The following is a 7,532-nucleotide window of genomic DNA, read 5'->3' as shown; positions in this document are numbered from 1 at the left end:
TTAGATTCCTTGGTCGTTTAGGTCGGAAATAGTCTAATTGTCTTTTTCTTTAGTTTCATTAAGCTTTTGCTTGATTTAATTGATTTTATTTGCTTGGTTCTCTCCATTTGTGGGAGTTTGTCCCAATTTTTTTTTTTTTTTTTTTTTTTTGAGTTTTTCTCAATTTTCTGGGATTTTGATTCATTCTCATCTATGGATGTGAATTTTCTATTTAGGGTGTAGACACCTAATTGTGTCTCCCCAAAAACCAAACCCGGTGATGAGTACCTTTCACATTTTGATTGACGAGTTTGGTAAAGAGTTGAAGAGTCTCGTTAAGTTTCCTTAAGCTTTGACTTTATTTCTAACCTTACCTAAAATGTATTAATCCAAAATCATTCATGTTTCGGGGTTTTTTGGAATTCCCTCGGGACACTGGTCGCTTATACATTCGGACGGTCTTGACACCTACAAAACAACGAATATTCGCCTCCTACGATCAAGTTAGTGATCAGAGAACGAAATATCTAGAGAGAGAAAGTAGAAAGAAGTTGGAGCTCTTTTAATGCTCTTAGAATGTTATGTCACTATTCACCTCCCATCATAAATGGTTGGGGTATTTATAGGGGTGGGAAAGTGTGCCCCTTTAGGTTTAATACCCTAGAATTTTTTGCTCTGATTGGCGGCGTAATCAGGATGAGACACATGTCTAATGGGGGCGCCGTTTTGCGGCTTTCTCAGGATTTGGGCCTCCTGATGTAAGGAGGCCCGTTGCTCTTTTTTCAAGTGCTCTTTATGTCATGACACGTGTCATATCTTCCCATAGGGACACGTGTCGCCATTTGATTGAGCCACATGTCACTATGGGATTGGACCACGTGTTGGGGTATTTTTTACCCTAAACATTTTCCCCTCAGAAGGGGGTGGCTCGTACCATACCGGCCGCTAGTAGACACCAAATTTTGATCTTATTATTGTGATGATTATTATTATTATATTATTATTATTATTACAGTTGTTGTTTTTTTAATAATTATTATTATTTTGCTGTCGTTTTTAATTATTCGAGGGCTTGTTGCTGTTACGCACCAAGCCTAGTGCTAGCAGCATGTGCCTGACGCGCGAGCTGCTGGGCGTGCCAACCCATATGCATGCTAGGGCATGCTGCCAAGGCCCTAGCGCACTAGCAACTCGATGCTTGCGGCAAGGGCTTACTAGCCATGTGTCACAGTTAAAGACGGGGGCTAGTACCTCCGCCGCTGATGTGGCCACAACCTCACATCAGCCACATGGCAAGGCCATGCCTAGTCACGAGTACGATCTTCCACCTATTGTGTTAGGCTTGCCTAATAACCCTTCGTTCCGACCCCACAAGGGCGGGGCACTCTAAGGTCCTAGTAACCTCTCAACCACACCGTCGATGGGACCATGAGCACGAAAACGGCCCATTGGACCATTATTGTGTTTCTGTCATTTGGGTGTTCACTTGTATTACTTAACCAAATCAATATAAAGCTCTTTAGGGGGCATGTAACACCCCAATAATTCTCTCTTTAAACCTGGGAGTAACCTGAACAATATTCAAGAGAATTACTGGCATGTTACCGCCACGTGTTCAAACGTTAAGGCTATATCAAAAATTAGCAGCGGAAAACTAAATCAGTTATAAATAAGTTTTAAAACCAATAACAAAGTAGTGGAAAGTTATTCCTATTTGGCCTGGATGTGGCCAGCCCTAGAGTAGTATAAATAGAGGACTTGCCCCATTCGATGGGCACTTACTCATTCGGGCTCTTTGCCTTGTATTGTACTCTTATCCTCAAAGTAATAATAAGTAGTCTTGCGTTTGCCTTTGTTATTGCTTATCTTGCTTTAGTTATCGTAGTAGGCTGGTCTAGACTTGGTCTAGATGCCATCACAGGAACCTCCTTGGTCCCTAACTTAGAAAAAAAAAAAGTTAGTCCACAAAATATCTCGCGACAATTTGGTCCGACCCGTCGGAAATTAAAGTACCACACCTTTGCCATGGCTAGAAGCAAGTCAACCAAGATTACCGAAGTCTCAACTAAGTCGACAGCTCAAAGCAGGGAGGCCCCTGAAGCGAGCACCGTTGGTGACACTCCTCCTACTTCCCCTCCCTTCTCTCCATTGGAAGAAGGAGAAAAACCACCACACTCTCCAAACTAGAAACATGTGAATCGTCGTGTGGTGGAGATGAATGCTGAGTTGCCTTTGATGAAGGAACGAGTGGGTTCCATTGAAGAGTCCTTGGAAGCTACTAGGAAGATGCAAGCCGAGATGCTTGGAAAGTTGGACAACATCGTAAGCAACTATAGGGGTCCATCTCCTTACGCTGACTCTAGTGGGGAGGTCGAGGATTTCCGTAGGGAAATTGAAAAACTACGGAAGAGAAGGAATGATTTCTTCAAGGTGAAAGTCCCTGATCCTAAACCCTTATCGGGTGATAAAAATGCTAAGGATGTGGAGAACTTCTTGTGGGACATTGAGCACTATTTCAAGGTTGCTCATGTTCCGGACCATGATAAGGTCTCGATTGCCACCATGTACCTTGCCGGGGATAATAAGCTATGGTGGAGGTCTCGCATAGAGCTTGATCGAGCCGCTGGAAGGAATCCCATCCAAGAATGGGCGGTGCTGAAGAGGGAACACAAGGGCCAGTTCCTTCCCAACAATGCCTCTTGGCATGCTCGTGAAGCTTTGAAGAGCCTTCACCAATCTGGATCCGTTCGTGACTATGTGAAGGAATTCAAATCGGTGATGCTGGACACCAAAGACATGTCCGAGGAAGATAAGCTTTTTAATTTTGTTTCTAGTTTAAAAACTTGGGCTCAAACTGAATTGCGTAGACAAAACATTAGGACTTTGTCCGCGGCCTTTGCCGCTGCTGATGCTCTTGTTGATCTTAAGCTAGGGAACACTACCGTTGTAGCCTTTTCGGGATCGAACAACAAAATAAAGCGTTGGACTGGTTCCGGAAAGGGAAAGAATAGCAGCCAACGCCAAGGTAAGAACAAGAAACCTGATGGTAAGGCTAAAGTTGTTGTATCTTATGCTAAAGATGCAGGGAACAAGCTAGCTAGTAAATGACGTTTGCTACAATTAGGGAGGCTCGCACTTTGCTAGAGATTGCCCCAAAAGGGGGAAACTTGGAGAAATGGTTGCGGAAGAATCTAAAGCGGAAAAGGAGGACGAGGAGGTCCCCATCCGCGTCAACCCTCTAGGCTTATTGAATGCCGTGAGAGCCACAACCACTGACCCTTACGGAGGGTTTCTGTATGTGGAGTGTGTGTCAATGGACACGACATTAAGGCTATGGTTGACATAGGTGTCACTCATAACTTTGTGAGTGAATGAGCTGCGAAGAAGCTCAACCTTCCCTTGTCCGGTTGCATTAGTCGCATGAAAGTCGTGAATTCCGATGCCCTAGTGGCAAAAGGAAGTGTGCGCGGTGTTGATGTACAAGTGGGCAGTTGGAAAGGGAAGACTGACTTGATTGCTATCACCCTTGGCGATTTTGAACTCATTTTGGGAAACGAGTTCATTAGTAAGGCTAAAGCATCAGTGATGCCCCACCTTGGTGGAATGCTCATTAGAGATGAGGATGGGCCATGCTTTGTGAAAGGTGCGCCTAGTCCCTCCCATCCGAGTCGTGTGCGACGTAACTCCGGGCAAAACCCAGAGTTCTGCTCTGCCTTGCAAGTAAGGAGTGCGGTCGCCAAGGGCGAACCCACATTCCTAGCTGCACTTGTGGAGATTAGCCCTGATAAGAGTGTCGAGGTGCCGGACGAAGTTGCTAGGGTCCTTGACGAGTTCAAGGATGTGATGCCCCCATAACTACCCAAGAATCTCCCCCCAAAGCGTGCTATTGATCACAAAATTGATATAGAGCCAGGTGCCCTGTGTAGGGAATATTTCAAGCATCCCACACTTGAGCCTCACTGTGATCATACACTTAAGCATGGTGGCGTCCAAAGGGAAGGAACCTAGAGCAAAAAAGTCGCCAACAAGTTTTAGGAACTTGTAAACCGTTCACAGGGTTAAGGTCACACCCCTTAATGATCCATGAGATCGTCAACTCCAATAGGTCTGGGACCATGACTGGTGTTCGGGGATGAGGGTACGAATCCAATCTAAAAGAGAAAGAACTCGCCCTATAAAATAGACCTCTACTTTTTTCTACTCGTATTCATGTGCGCTTTCTGACTAACATGCAATCAATAAGTTAACCCTAAACCTGTTTAATTAATATTGGTTGGATATTAATGCACAAACAAATCTATTATTGGCGATCTTTTGAATTATAATCATATTAGCCCTAAACAAGATTATTAATTATCTTATTAAGCGTGATTACAAGTACAAATTCGCTTTAAACCCGCAAGAGAGGGCATGATCAAGCAATAACAATAATATATACCAAGCAACAATAAAAATAACAATAATCACAATCATCAACATAATATTCTCCATCTCAAAGCATAATAATATTAGCAAGATCCTAGGCATGATACTAACAACATTAATAACAAACCCTAGCATGACACTAACATAACATTAAGAAAGAAATAGGAAGCATCATAATAATATACATGATATTAGAAATTTTAATTAACCCTAAACATGATACTAGGAAGCAATAAAACGTCCTAACATGATACTAGAAATCAATAAAATAATCTAAGCATGATTTCTATATCAAAAGATCAACAAAGCAATTAAAGTACTTACTTGGATGCCTCGTATCTCTTTCTAATAACAAAATACACACGTTAGTAACTTCAAGGAAAATAATAAAACAATTAAATCAAATAATTAAAATAGTGATTTGGGACCAAACCCTCAAAAATATCAATCCTTTCACGTCTAGGGCGAAGACAACTTCGAACTTGGCTAGGTATGTCTAGAGCTTGTGAATGAGGAATTTTTAGAGAGGGAAGGTTTAGAAAAAGAAGAGAGAGAGAAAGCTTCTAGCTTTAGAGAGAAAATAGAGATGATGGTTGTCCATGTTGAAAAACGGGGAGATACGACCCCTATTTATAAGAAAAATAGCACGGGATCAAAGAAAATCATATTCGGAATAAAACTCCTCCTGTCGCAAACGACAAGAGCCAGCGCCAAACGACGATCTTCGTCGCCAGGCGACAAAGGTCAGCGCTTGGCGACGACGCCGTCGTCTCGCGCTGGTCCAAAATTCAACGCGCTTTCCCACGCGTTTTTTTAAAATAATAGTTAATAGGACTTCTTCTAGATCATCGGGCCACCTTTGAAAATCATTGGGCCTAATTTAATTTAATCCATAACTTCCTCATAAGTCATCAGAATTAGGTCTATAATATATCACTAGAAAGCTCTTTTCGAGCCCAATCCAACTACACTATTATTGGACCTTTTTTATGGACCAAACCAAATTGGACTAGCTATTTTTCATAAAATAGGAGTAAGAAAAGAAATATTTTTAGAAAACAGAAAGAGAAGTATTTTAATAAAAACATCCTCATCATTAGACTTTCCACACCTTCACCTCGTTCGATAATCAAATGACGCGAAAGGTATTCATCACTGGGTTTGGTTTTGAGGTGACACATTTGGGTGTCTACAGAAGCCCCCACTTTGACTGAGTTTGGAGAAACGCAAGTTCCGAAAACGAAAGTCAAAGTAGCGATAGGGACAGAGAATGATTCAGAACGTTCTGCGATCCTAAATCATTCTTGTAATGCCGATACCTGCAAACTAGCATTAGTTAAACAGATAAAAGAGTTAAGAAACACGTATCTTGCACCGTCGAGCACACGTCTCTAGAGTATCCGATTTCGTTTGACGATCTTCCTCAAGATAGGGGATACCGCCTGAAGAGTGCCACGCCTGAAGCATTCTTCGATAATCTTCCCTAGCTTCCATACCTCCAATTTCCACTGTGATAATCTTCCGCAAGCTAGGGAAGATTATCGAAGATTGCTTCGCTTGAAACGACCTTCTACCGCCTTGTGACCATCTTCCGCAAGCTAAGGAACATGATCGAAGATAACTTCGTTTGAAATCATCTCCTACTTCTGACAACCTTCCACATCCTAGGGAAAGCCGTCGAAGATCACTTCTCTTGAAGCCATCTTCAGCTTTCTGACAATCTTCCACATCCTAGGGAACGCCGTCTATCAATGCTGCTACATCTCGGGCTTTTTTCTTGAATCATGGTGACAACCTTCCCAATCATAGAGAATGTCGTCGAAGACCGCCTCATCGCGAACCGTTCTTCTCAAATCTTGGTGACAACCTCCACAGTCTTAGTGAACGCTGTCGAAGACTGCCCATCTCGTGCTATCTTCTCAAATCTAGGCGACAACCTCCACAATCTTAGCGAACGTCGTCGAAGACCGCTTCGCTTGAAGCCATCCTCAGTTGTTTGTGACAACTCTCCACAAGCTAGGGAACGCTGTCGAAGATAACTCCGCTTGCAGCCATCTTCAGTTGTTGCGATAATATTCCGAAGAAAAATACCGAAGACCAACGCTTGTCGATCCTTAAAGCTCGCTTGAACTTTGCTGCCGTGATATTTGCTGAAATTTTTGCGGTGCAAGTACGTCGGCGCTTTCTGCTGCTTATGAACCATTATGTCGGTGCTTTCTGCTATTTATGAACCATTATGCCAGTGCCTTATGCTGTTTATCAACCATTAATTCGGTGCTTGCGATGAGCCAATACTTAGGCGCCTTAAGCTAAGTGAGACGATCATTTGTCAGGTCGATCACTTACTGCGATTGTAATCGAGCCGACTATTAATCATGTCAATTTTCTTATAGGGGCTAACTGGCGTACCAAGGAACCCAAAATTGATGCATAAGGTCCACATAGTCATTTATGAGGACCATCTATTCTGTCGCGCACCAGCGCACGGTGGAACGCATTGTCGCCAGGATTTAACCTTGTCGCCAGGCGACGAAGGCCAGCGCCTAGCGCGAACTCGTCGTTTGGCACTGGTGTCGGGTTTTCGAAATAAAACCCCTTTCTTCTCCATTACTATTGTTCATCGCTCGATTTCGCTCTGAATCTTCAACTTGGTCGTTTCCTTACAACCAAATCTGCTCAAATCTTTTGCAAATTCTTGCTCAAACTCTTCTTATCTCGGAAGAATTTTATGCGTTTATATTCGCAGTTTTTCGAAAAAATCCGGGAATGTCTTTATTGCTTGCTTTTTTGAAGTGATAGCTCTCTGTTGAAAACCCTATCCTTCAGGATCTGAGGTGCTTGATCAAAATCTGAATGTGCTCGATCAATCAGGCCGATCGTCAATCTAACTGCGATCAGGCCGACTCTATTTACTAAGCCATTTGCGTCCTTTTGCTTCAAATCTTTTATACCTGCATTTATATTTTAGACTATAGGACTTTGCTCATCTTTTCTTTAGGGGTTGACCTAAGGCTCAGTGTTGCTTGACTCATTGCATAATACTTAATGTGTTTTTAACACATATGACTTGTCATGACTCGACTGAAAGTTGTTTTGACATACATGGCTGACTCGAAAATGCAAAAAAA

The sequence above is a fragment of the Chenopodium album genome, chromosome 12, assembly GCF_948465745.1.
Source record: "Chenopodium album chromosome 12, dcCheAlbu1.1, whole genome shotgun sequence".
Lineage (NCBI taxonomy): Eukaryota > Viridiplantae > Streptophyta > Magnoliopsida > Caryophyllales > Amaranthaceae > Chenopodium > Chenopodium album.
Note: the sequence above shows the minus strand (reverse complement) of the source record.